General features: G+C 31.9%; 1 pseudogene; it reads right to left on the reverse strand.

The window, feature by feature from the left end:
• Window positions 1-8242: 8242 nt before the first annotated feature.
• Window positions 8243-13203, reverse strand: LOC145094792 (ceramide synthase 1 LOH3-like; annotated as a pseudogene).
• Window positions 13204-14012: the final 809 nt, after the last annotated feature.

Consider the following 14012-nt stretch of genomic DNA (forward strand, 5'->3'; position numbering starts at 1 on the left):
TTGTTTTGGTGCTTCTCTCAAGGTAGGGTTGTACTCTACATTCTTCATAAACTTTTAACCTCCCAAGAGGAATCAAAGAATTCAAAGGTTGTATTATTTTCTATGTGTGGTTGTTTTAATATTTCCATGTTTGCATAAATGACCCTTGGTTGATTAAAATAGTTTTAAGTTTATTAACATATTGATAGATTTCGTTGTTGTTTCTAGTGTTTTTAGAAACCTATTTTGAAAATAACCTCAACAATCTATACCTAGGGTTAAAATGTGAGGTGCATGAAATAACTAGAGTAGTTTAGGACACTACTAGTGATATTAGTATTTCCTATGAATCTTAACATGGATTGCTCTCATGTGAGAATGAAATGTCATTTTGTTAAATGACATACGAGTTGGATTTCTCCATAAAATATACTATGAATATAAAACTTATTGATATCATAATTATTATGATAGAATAACACATCAAAGGTGATATATATCATATATGTACAAACAGTAGTTAGGGCATGTTCCCCTAAGGAAATAACATAATTAATTTTGGATTGTAAAGTTATGGATATGATGAGTTATCATTACATAGGAACCTTTGATGTTAGTTTCATATGACCGTTTTCCATAACAATGCAATATAATAATTTGATTAGATGTTACTACCACATTGTTAAGCGTTAATAAGTATAAATTGTTAACAAAAACAATTAGATTAATTATGTTTATGGTATTTATACCATTGAAAAAAATTGAGTAGGGAGTTAAACCTTAAAATGGCTTATAGGTCTTGACACCTTGTTAAAAGGATGGCATGAAATTGTCCTATGGAAGGGTTTTCATTAGGACATGATGGTCAGTAAGGGTACCGGTAGGTTCACAATTCAGGTGGTGTCACTGGATGGTATGCAAATCTTAAAGGAATGGAAGATATACTAATATGTAGAAGGCATGTCCTTATAAAGATTGCATTAGGTAAAACCTACACCATATCGTTTAATGATACGGTGATGGCCTCTATTAAGGGAAACCCAAAAGTAAAAGAGAATATGCATGAAGATAAAGAGAACCGATACGAGAAGTGTCATAGTAGGCACTTGAGAAAAATATTTTTAGAAATATGCTAAAAATTTTATTTAGGGAACTAAGGGTCAAATGGAAAAAGGAAATACAACAAGATTTCTAAGGAAGTAAGATGTAGTACACATTGTAATACAGGACATATTTAAGTAATTTTTCTACAATGAAAACTATGAGCAAACATAACAAAATAAGAAAAAAGTTGTGACTCCTAGAGTGACATAATATGCAGAGTCATATATCCGTGAAAGTTTGGTTGACTCTTAATGAGAATCTATTACCAAACGTTGGTTTTGGTAAAGAACTTGATGTCCGATAGACGTGCGTAAATGAGAAATTTGAAACATTGGGGATGTATGTTTCCCCTGATACGAGAGATTTGTGTAGATATTAAAGTAGATCTTTCTTATGCATTGCTTATAGATCTCGTGAGTTAAAGTATGCAATTGTTAAAATTTGATTAATGATCAATATGTAACTAAAGGAATAGATTTCTAAATTGTAATGTGAAGAACATAATATGGAGAAGGAGAAAATGATATGGTAATACTTGTGAATCAGGGAATGAAATAGAAATGATGGGACCATATGAATATAGTGTGCCTACAGTTCCATGGTGCATGTATCGCTACAGATACATTTTACTCATTGTAACTTCACAAAACCATAAAGTTACCTGAGGATCAAGTTGGGGTGAAAAATTCTATTGTGGTATGTTGGAATATTGAGAATATCTAGATACACACTTTTGGTCTCATAAATATTGTAATGTATATAAAATGTTCGGTGTATGAACATTAAGGAGTCATAGGTAAATGTGGTAGTTATGGTCAAATGTAAAGTGATCTTGTTTAATAGTTGTAAAAGAATTTAGAAGGAAATGTAAAAACTGGTGGTATGACCACCTATGGAACTATAGTAGCGCAGTGGGTCTATGACCCACCAGGAAGTAATTGTATAGTGTTTCTAAGTTTTATTGGGGCATGATCGTGCACACGAAACACTATTATAAGTATAAAATAATTGAGGGGAAGACCTGTAATAGGGAAGTTATGGTAACAATGAAATAGTAATAAGATATATGACATTTTCTAATTATGAAATCATCATATATCGATTGGGTTCGAGACAGAACGCCACTAAAAATAATAAATATACATACAATACCTAGTCAGACTAACAACACTGTTGATGTGGAATGGAATAGTCTAATAAAGAATAAATGTGGTGATAATGACAATAAAATATGGAAGGTAATTTTCTTTACTTAGTTTAGAAAAGAGGTGAAGCTCATGAGTAGTAAGAGTAAATTGTACAATTTTCCTAAATGTTAAGAAATGATTCAAGGAGTATGTAGTTGCAATACACGTGGGTTATAAGAACCTAGTAAAGAATGAATATTTATCAAAAAGATGGTTATTTCTTGGCAAATGATTATGGGAATAAAGAGTCTACCATTAGTATGGTGACTCAGTTGGAGGAATTGCTTTGAACAAGTGTTAGAATGTTGGTCGTGGGGACCAATAGAAAGAATGACTTCCCAAGTATTTCTCTATCAGAGGGTGATAATTGAAGTATTATACTATGCCATAATAGGATATTCTTTAGTCGTGATGATTACAATTGGAATAAGAATTTCATCGGGCATATCAAATATAGAACAAATAGAAGGATTTTAAGCTCACTTAAGTTTTATGATAATCAACTTCTTTTATAGGACAACCTCAATAACGAAGACTAGAAAAGTGAAGAATAGACTTTATATGAGCGAGAATGTGGAGTATTAAGCTACATGAGGGTATAAAATAGGTAGAGTTGCCTGAAATAGCTAAGAAACAATAGATAGTTACCAACATTTTAGAGTTACTACCAATGGAAACTTCCTTATAAAATGAGGGTACCAAAAGTAAGTAAAGATTCGGTACTGAGATTCTGATTAAAAGAAATACTTAAAAAAAAGAGGGTTATGGACCCAAGAAAAAGGACATATTCTGGTTGGGTACGTCTACAAAATGTTATAGGATGATAGTTACGGCAAGTGCCATCTTTAGAGTAATTCCAAGTAGAAGGGTTATGCTCTAATGGAAAGATCGATACTAAACCTCTGTTGATATTTAAAATTTGTGTCACTTAACTTATGATTAATCTAAGTATTTTATAATAAAGACAATTTTAAGATTCTTCTTTGAATCTCTTGGATTGTAGTTAGAAATCACTACACTCTTTATTTGTATAATGGTCTTTAAAGGAAAAGCTTAGATGTTCATGAATATGTTTGAAGAGCTAAATGCATGCACTTCTATTAAAAGTAAAATCAATTAATCGAAATCTCCATGGTATCAGTTCGGTAAGGGATAAAAATACATGAATAGATACATGTTATGAATCTGGAGAGAATAACTCCCTTATATGGAGTAGGTCAACAGGTTAATGACAGATAATGCAAATAGAAGATCGTTCCGTGGAAAGAATAATCAAAACTAATAGTTATGCGTGAATTATAGTAGTAACTACAGTACTAAAAAAAGGGTTGAATACTTTGAAATCGCAATATGGTGATACAAATGCCAGATTAATTGGTGAAATTGAGATTAATAAGATTTTGAATAAAATATTTGGTTAGAAATGGTACAAGTGATATAGATACATTGAGAAATGGTGATAGCACAATCAATATGACGGGTGTATGAAATCCATTGTGAATGCTTCGATAAGAGAACATTATGTCAGATTGTTGATGTAAGAAAATAATAAAGTAGATAGTTATAATTTGTGAACCAATTATGGATAGGAAAATGCTTATAGGTATTCCATAAAGATTCTGAGGACGAAATCCTCTTAAGGGGGAGAGATTGTATCAAACCAAAAATTTGAGTATTTTTTATATTGAATGTAGGAAGGATAAAAATTAAAGTTGGATGTTATTCGGTAGTCGACCGTCATGGATGACCCATGTCTCATTACAAAACACGGTGTGTAGACCATCGTAACATATATGACACGTGGTATATGAAAATGAGATGTGGTAGTCGATAACCATGTGTGCCCCGCGTCCTAGATAAGGGCACAATGTGTGATTCGTGTTTTTGCCCCTATAAATAGCTCGAAAGGTGTTTTCGTTGGTTAAATGCCATGTATTACAGGTATTGACTTGAAGCATAAAAGTCTATGTTGAGACCTATAATATAGAGTTAATTTATAAAATCTAGATATAGTTTTTCAGTACGTAAGAAACCTTATTGTTTTACTACGATTTATTTGTATCAGTTTTAATAACCAAATTGAAAGCTTTACAAATGTATTTGTAAATCAATTGGAAGTTTTTGAGACCAAAACATACTAAATAAGGCTCATTGATAGAAGATGTTTTCTAAACCATATTATTTTAATGTATAAAATATAGTTGTTGTTGGAACTTTGTTTAATAATTTACATTGTGGGACTTGTCCTACATTGGAAACAAGAAAGAAAAAACTCCTCCTTATATGTCTAAGCCTCATTAGTTTATCAATAGGGATAAAGCATTGGGCTAAGATTGATGGTTTTGGGTTGTGGTGTTGCACTAGCCTAATTGGAGTCAAATCAGACTAATATCAAGAGAACATTTAATGGTCAAAAGATGGGCCTTATGCCTTGGGGATCTTGGGGTCCTCTTGATTAATTAAATACTTTTAATTCCAAAATTAAAATTTATTTTTATTAAATTTGTAATTACTGAATTGACAGGTATTATAGCAGTTATTTTTGGTTTTTGACAGTTTCCAACTGTCATAATCAAAGCCTAAAAATACTTGTTTTCAGTCATTTGTGGAGGGTTAAAGAAATCATATCACAGCACAAAAACACTTGCAAATCCATTTTCTGAAGATGAAGGGGACATAGAAATTTTCGACAGATTCAGTCTCACTTCTTGGATTGATTGTTGTATCCTCAAGACAGATCCATACCCTGAAAATTTCTATCTTAGGACACTACCTGCAAGCCTCAATCTTCAACAATTTCGAGTTTGTATTGTGTTGTGTATAACACATTCAACTATGATTTTCTTGTGAATTACTTCTTGTATTAATATTTGATTTGAATTTCATTTTTTAAATATTTGTTATTCTATTGATTGTTTACTTCTTTCATAACATTCTAATACACAATTCAAAAAGTGAAGAATGGATCAACAATCCATCATCAAAACACATGCGGAAAAGCAAGAAAAATTCAAAGGCTCAATTTTTTGGAGATGACAACGGAAGATGTTGTTTTATCTAACAACTCTTTATTTTTCCGATATTCTCATCGATAATTCTCCATCCCCTCCCACTAGTGCAACCACTTCAAAAGGGACACATCCACTAACTGCAACCCAATTAGCAGAACATCAAAGGGTTGTGGAATCATGGAACACAAATGAATATAATTGTAGGAATTATATTCTTAATGCCCTGGATGATTCCCTCTATGATATATACTCTACCATTCCTACTGCAAGATAAGAAGGACCAATCATAACAACAAGAAGGGGAAAAGGCTAAAAAAAACTCTTCAAAAGATAGCAAAAATCCTATCCCAACCAAGAAGAATTCTGATCCATGCTTTGTTGGTGGCAAAACTGGATACAAGGCCAAAGATTGCAGATTAAGGAGGGGTCAAGGAGGGAACAATGGTGGAAATTCTAGTGGAGGAACTTTTGGTCAAAACAATATGGTTGAATCACCAAATCAGTTTGTCGTTGTGATTCAAACTAACATGGTTAGCAATTGTGTGGATTGGTGGATTAATACTGGAGACAGAATGCACATTTGCAACTATCGAACCATGTTCTCTACATACCAGATAGTGTTTGATTCTGAACCAATGTTTATGGGGAATGACACTATTGCAAGAATTGAAGGAAAGGGAAAAGTGAAGCCATAACTATGTTCTGAAATAAGAACTTGTTTTAAGTGATGTCTTGCATGTTCCTGAAATTACTAAGAATTTGATTTCTTGTCCTATTCTTAGTAACAAGGGATTCGAACTTGTATTTGAGTATGATAAGTTTGTTCTCACCAAGGGTGGGATGTATGTTGGAAAGGGATACCTTAGTGATGGTCTCTTCAAATTCAGTGTCTTACCTTTATACTATGCAATAATGGGCACTACTAGCCCCTTTTCTATGTATACGCCTGATCCTTCAATTTTGTTGCATTCTCGATTGGGATATCTTAATTTTCGGTCTATTCAAAGAATGGCAAAACTTGGCATGTTACCAAAATGTTGATTTGAAAAAAACATAAAATGTGAGGTTTGTGTAGAGTCTAAATTTTCACAACATCCTCATAAATCAGTTGATAAATCTAATGAAATACTTGGCTTAATCCGCTCTGATTTATGTGATTTTAGAGCAACACCTATAAAAGGTGGAAAAAATATTATACTTCCTTTATATTGCATAGCTTGTATGTTCCTTTATCAATATAATGTAATGTCTAGTCTCTATATATCGTTATATACGTTGGGTGGGGCTTGCCATGTAGTTTGGTCGGGGCCCATTATTTATGTTGGGCGGGGCCCATTAGGTAGTTTGGGGTGGGACCTTTTTGAATGCATGTATATGCATTGTGGTATATAATATCTTGGGAAACTCACTAAGCCTCATGCTTACCCAGTTGAATAAAAAAGTTTTTCAGGTACTTTAGTGATTTGTGAGAAGGGCAAGGGTTAAATGTACATACACGCAGTCACAACATGTTTCCGCACAATGTAATCGTACTATCATATATTTAATAAATATAAATGAAAATTTTGCCTTGAAATTCGGAACATTACATGGTAAATTCAAGGTGGAAGACGCCAGAAAATCTATTGATCTTATGAATTACCACCTGGGTGGAGATTCGATTCAATGGACAAGTGTTGGCCCCTTGAAATTGTTATGCTTCATATCGAAGTCAATGTTGGGTCGTATCCTAGTGGCAAACATACTAGCGAAAATAATTATTTAGTTGTCAGCAACAAACTGTCATCTTTGCGACACAAACGATCAAACAGTTGATCACGTGCTTGTTAGGTGCCCTTCTGCGAAAACTGTAATCAATTCGACATTTCGGTGGTGTGAAATTCCTCAAAGACAGTTTGTTAATGTTGTTGACATACTTAAGTTTGCCGCTGGTTGGGAAATTGCCCTAAAAATGCAAGATTATTGTTTTGATTATTTATGGTCTCTTATAGCCTATTTAGAAGGTGAGAAACGAAAAAGTTTTACCACAAGGTAATAATTCATTTTCCTACAATTGTAGTGGATGATGTAATTTTGATAGTATATATCTTGTGCAAAGATAGAGAAAAATATAATGCATGTAGGTGGAGTGATTGATATTATTCCCATTTCCTTATTTTGTCAGACACTTTCTAGTATACCTAGTTTTTTTTACCTCATCTAGCTCCTTGCTAGGTGTGCGTCTTTTTATATAATTTATTTGTCATTTCCATAAAAAAAACAATAAACCTAAAAGATAAATTTTTAACCAGACTAATAATATTTACACAATGGATTATATTTCTTATTCTTACACCTACATAATAATTTTTTAATACTGTTTATTGTTTATTTAATAATATATGAAATTAATCACATAAAAGTCATTGATGGTACTTTAATTTATAAACTCAAAGTGTCAAATTAAAACTATTAACCCAAGTTAACTTATTCAAAAATAATCTTAACGTATATTCTTTTATAATCATTGTTATTATGTTAACATTTTCTTAAACTTTAATCTTAGAGTATATTCTTTTAAGATGGCGTCACGCTACAAGGAGTGTAGCGCGAAGTTGATGCGGGAACCGAACTCGCACCTTGGGACACTACACTTAGGGTGTGGGAATGGTTGTGCAGGAAGGGGGTGAGGGGAATGCTTCCGTCATTCTCTCTCTTCCTTTGAATGGTTAGTTTTTTTGTTAGTATTTATTAAATTATATATCTACTAAAAATTATAAAAAATATATATATCAAAATTCATGGTTTTAATTCCCTATAAAATGAATATTTGTATAAAATATATTTTTTTAGAAAAATAAAAAAAATAAAATTTAGTGAAATGTAGTGTAACATGACAATTTTCTATGTTTTAGTGAGAAAAAAAAAAGTAAGAAAAAAGATGATGTGACATTAGGGAAAAATGCTTCATATACACATCCTTTGATTTAAGGAGTAGCAACATGCATTATGTACGTGTGGGAGCATCCATAATTTGAAATTACATATAATAACAAAATCAAGTAGCTTAAAGTGACTTACCAGAACGAACGTCTTCACTAACTTTGCCACTATCTTGGATTTGTTTAAGGAGTGTCCGATATATTAACACCCACCAATATATGTGAAGAACATACAGGCAGAAAAGTAGAGTGTTAAACAAATAATAGTAGTATAGTCCTTCTTCATTGCCCTTAAAGTTTTCCAAAGCTTCAAGAATCTCAAAACTGCATAAAGAATAAAAATTACAATCATCTCTTAATTTGTAAAACAATTGACTCTGCCGTTAATACTTTTAAAATTATAAAATAATATTTAACGAATAAGAGAATAATTATTTTTATATAATTTATATGTTTTAAAGGCGTGTCTCTCTATAAAAAGCTTAATCATTGATTTTGACGATGTAATAACTCACAAAAAAATATATATATAAAAATAAACAAATATATATAATCAGATTATAATTAATTTATATATAAGTTCTTTTTCTGTAAATAAAAGCAGGAGTAATTAGTCTTGATTAGGCAAAAAATAATGAGGTTTAATCCTAAAACCCGTCATCTTCAATGGAGGAGTAAATTGAAGCAAATCATAAGTCTTTAGCAGTTACAATGTTAGGCACTATATAAAGCTCGAAAAATCCTATGAAAACCCCACTGGAATTGCAACAATCGACTGATAATCAAGGGAGAAATAAGGTGTGGAAGTTCGTGAAGATTTTCAGTCTTTTGCTTTGAATTGAGGTATGTTCTTGGATTTAAGGTCGAATTGGTTGTTTGGATAGGTTTATATACGAGTCTTTCATGTTTTGGTTCCACCTCATGTGTCCGTTCGGCCCAATTTTCGTGAGTTTGACGAAAAAAATAAAATAAAAAGCATAAGTTGAAATTCATCTTGTCAGTGATTGATTTCGATAATTGGTAATGAATATATGTTATAAGAAAGTGGAGACGATCGATGGTTAGTTTAGATATTTATTTGATTAAGTTTTGGATAAAGATCAGTTTACAGTTTTATGGAAAATAACAGAAAGCTTCGGGTAAGGAAGATGACTATTTGGGTTCTTTTTTTTTCAAATGGGCTTAACGAAAATTAAATTTAAAAAAAAATGTAAAAGCTGTTAAATAACATATAGGTCACCTGATTTAGTGCAAGAGGCGTTGAGCTTCGGAGCTGCATCCTTTTCAAGAAAGTAGATTTTACTTTTCCGTACCTAATGTTTGATAATATATAGTTTATTTATAAAATTTATCTATTTTAATTCCATATCCGTTGTACAACAGTTTCTCAATTTCTTTGAAACTAAAGTTACATAAACGGTCCTTGAACTATCAATACTTTGACCAATTCCAATTGCTTTTATAACTGTTACGAAAAAAAATTCAAAGATGGTCCAACTTTTTGTTGAAATCAATATTTCATGTTTTTAACGGTTTAATTGTTTTGATACTAGATGTTACTTTTAAGAGAGAAACTTTATTAATTTGAAAAAAAAATTAATATAACAAAATATTATATTTGTACAAAAAAAAATATTATGGGCATTTTAATCATTGTAAATGAATGATTTTTATTGTTTGGCCGAACGATACATGTGGACAATGGAATCAAAATGAACTCATATGATGCTTTCTAGGATCATAGTCTTAGAAAAAAATTGTTGGTGAAATGTAGGGTACAAGTAGCATGACAAGCTTGGTTAAGACCTAACGCCAACAATGTGAGTTTCGTGTGAATTTTGTGGTTGCTTGCATGAAAAGTTGATTCTAAATTATTTGCAATTATATGTTACTGTTGTTATTGCTATGAATATGTGTGAAATTTTGTGAATTATTTTATATAAAAGGGTGAAAATGGTGGGTGACATATAGGGAACAGATGTATTTACACGGTCTTATTATTAGTCGTCGTACATGGTGTTAGTACGCGGCGGAGAGCTTACGCTCTGTTTATCTAGCCGTAAACATATTTGTTGTGCCCGGCGGAGGGACTCGTTCCCTGGAAATGATAGTAGTTCCCTAATGTGTCATCAAGAGTGGAAAGAAATGAAAAGATTTATATTGATAAATTGTTGCATTATTTTTATTTTATTGACGTCAATATGCATGAAGACCACGAACTCACTAGGCCCTAAGCTTACCCATTAGAATCTTTAAATGCACGCAACCCAGGAAATAACGTAGCAAGTGACAGCGGGAATGGAAATGATAAAGTTCAGACTTGAAGAAGGCGACAAGTTTTGAGGAAGACGTAGCGCACCAAGTGTTTAATTAAATTTCTATTTGCTTCCGCTATTATTATTAATAATTACGTTAGTATTTAAATCTTGAATTTTGGAAGTTTTTGGACTATGTTAAGTTATTTTGGTATTTGAATTTGGGGCGTTACAGACGAGGAATAAAAATAAAATTTAAAGGCGTGTTTGAAGGACGTTTTAGGAGCTTTTTAACTTCTAGATTTAACAAAAAAATCCCAATTTTACTTAGGAGTAAGATCTTTTAGTTTTTATTTTCAACAAAAATATACAAATGTAAATGTTACTTCGTATACTCCATAACATTTAAGAAAAAACTTTTTTAGAATTGCTTTTAGTGTTAAGGCGGTATTGAGTACGTGTAAAATCCTCCACTATCTTGTATTAACCGGACAAATAGGGCGAAAACTTTTCACGTTTTTAGCATCAACAACTTTTGGAATAAGAATAATAAATGAAGGATTACATGGTTTCGGGAAGTGAGAAGAGGAGAAAAAATCTTTTACCGCCTTAACAAAATCCGTTTCCAACAAATACCAGAATCTTTTAATAAAATGAAACGAAAACTAGATTTTTAAAACGTTGGTTTTGAATATAAAAAATTTTCGCCCAATTAGTCTGATTTATTACTTTTATCACTGTATACATCGTTTTTTTTTTTTTTTTTTTTTATAAAAACTCAACTTTTTATAACTGAAGTGAAAAACTATCATTAAATAATTAAACTAAAAACCAGATTTTTTTAAACATTAGTTTTGAATATCAAAATAAGTTTTAATAAAACTATATGAAACTTGTGGACCAATATCAGCGTCATTAATTTATTTGACCTCTAATAATATACAAATATGTAGCCTTAATTACCGATAATTTAAATAAATTGATATAGGTTCTAACTTTCACAAGACAAAAGGATTCACAACTTTCATGGTCACACAACAACAATTCCCTTTTTGCATTTAAATTGGATAAATAATATTTGAGAGAGAGAGAGAGAGAGAGAGAGAGAGAGAGAGAGAGAGAGAGAGAGAGAGAGAGAGAGAGAGAGAGAGAGAGAGAGAGAGAGGAGAGAGAGAGAGAGAGAGAGAGCTATTTCATCAAAAGGATAGAAGTTAATGAGAAATCTCTCATTGAGTTTGTTTTTAAGTCGTTTTTACTAGATTGAGTGTAAAGCATTAATATAAAACTGATTTGAATTAAATAATTTCTCCAATAAGTTTGTTAAGTAAAAACACATGTAAGATAGTCAAATTTCTAAATTATGTGCTATAAGCATCGTATCTAACCTTGTACTCCATAGAATCCAAAACGGGAAATAAATAAGCCGAAGCACCAACCATGACAATACGAACAAAAGGAATGAAAACGTTGCAAGCACTTCCACTCCACTGTATTTCGACATCTTCCCTACTTCAAGAAACACGTCACTAGCATCATGAAGAGCTAAAATAATCGATCCAACACGAGCAAACCTATGAGGAACATACAAATAATAAAATATATATGAAGACATATGGGATCATAAATATTAGTAGAAAATATTGTTCAGATTTATTCGGGTCCATACTACTAGTACTTCGGATATAGAATGTAAATATGACGGCCCATTGACACACCAAAGATACCACCAAAGATAAAAACTAGAAACTGATTGTCACAAAAAGTACCTCAATATGTAAGACGTTAAGATAAGTATGAGTGTTACAATATGATGGCCCATTGACACACCAAAATCAGATCGTCTTGTCTCCCAAAATATCAAAGCAAATATTGAGTACGTGTAAAATCCTCCGGCATACATGTACACAGCTTTCAATTTAAACCTAAAAGATCAAATTCAAAATTATTCAAAAATCTAATTACTATAGTTAAGCCCCATCCCAATAATATCATTTGAAATATGAGCTCAATCTATATTGGAATTGAAAGTTGTATATTTTTGTTTTGTGTTACTATGAATCGTGTTTTTTATATTGGTAATAAGATAACATACTTCATTTTCTGGTTAGGCCATCTCTGGTTGCCAGGTCCTATGTAAAAGTTGGATGTTTTAGTGAACCAAGCTTCGTTATAAGTTACAACCAACGCTAGGATTTCTGCTGAAAGATAATATACAAATTTCCATGCTGATTCCTTAAATTTTTTTATCTTCTTGTTCTTTCATCTGGATCTATATCATATCCCTTACTAATTATTAATCGCCTTGCCACACCCTGCAACATATAACTTGATTATATAAATGTTTATGCAAAAGGGTTGGTCTAACTTTAAAGTCATAATTACATATTTATAGATTATGGTCATCCATGGCGTTGATTCAGCTTCGCAAATAGGGAAACAATTGATGGAGTACTATATTATTGGTGTTAAAGTTGCATGTTATCGAATTACATACCTTATTTTAAAAAAATATTTCAACACAAATCATGTAGTTGATCTACTAGTCATTGTAAACTAATTCGATTAAACAACTAGTTAAAATTAATGGAATCAGACAACAATTACCTGGAAAACAAGTCTGTCCAGACAAAATCGAACGGATGGGAAGAATATGGCAAACAGAGGAAGAATTAAAAAATCATGGTAAGTTGGGAACGATTCGTGTTCAAAATCAATCGATTTCAAAACGTCAACCAAACCCATGTTCTCCAAGATGATTTATTTACTCCTAATTTCAATCGAATTCAGCTATGTCGCGATTTACCAAGAGGGTGTTGCTTAAACTATGATTTTAAATAATCTACGCGCGGGGAAAGCGGTGGGAGTAAGTAATAGAACATTTATTTTTTTTAATAAAAATTACTTTTGGTTTCCTAAGTCTCCGGCCAATGAATCTCTTTCGAGCAACATCTGCACACCACACGAATTGAAAATTTTGATTTGGTGTGAATTCATAATTAGAAGTGTAAGTTACAAAACTGGTCCTTACGGTATAGTAAACATTACAACTTCAATCAAACTATTAACTTTTTTTTTAGAAACAGCAATGATATTATAAAGGGAGCACCTCAATAGCAAGTAGCTAATAGAGGCCCCAAACCAAGTACATGAAAATAGAGAAGACAGTAAATGAATTACAGTTACATCAAATAAAAGGTGAGACAATCCGATCTTCCCAACTACAAAATTCACCTTTGCCCCTATTTTTTTATCCAGATAAACAGTGTGGACTTAACGTTCTCGACAACCTAACGCGGGTTAAAGAATCTCGCCTGAAACAACCGTTCATTTATGTTTTTCCAAAGCATCCAAATCAGACCATAGCAGATAGCAATTAGTCACTTTCATTTTTTTAGATTGTTTTCCCATTTAGCCGCAAATTCCACAATATCCACCACTTCGTTTACTTCACTCAAATTAATCCCACACCACCTGAAAATCATCTCTCGCACCATTACCGCAAATGGGCAGCTAATGATAATGTGGTTGGCACATTCAGGCCCGTCAATGCATGAA

This window comes from Lactuca serriola, chromosome 3, assembly GCF_051521515.1.
Source record: "Lactuca serriola cultivar US96UC23 chromosome 3, Lser_US96UC23_V15, whole genome shotgun sequence".
Lineage (NCBI taxonomy): Eukaryota > Viridiplantae > Streptophyta > Magnoliopsida > Asterales > Asteraceae > Lactuca > Lactuca serriola.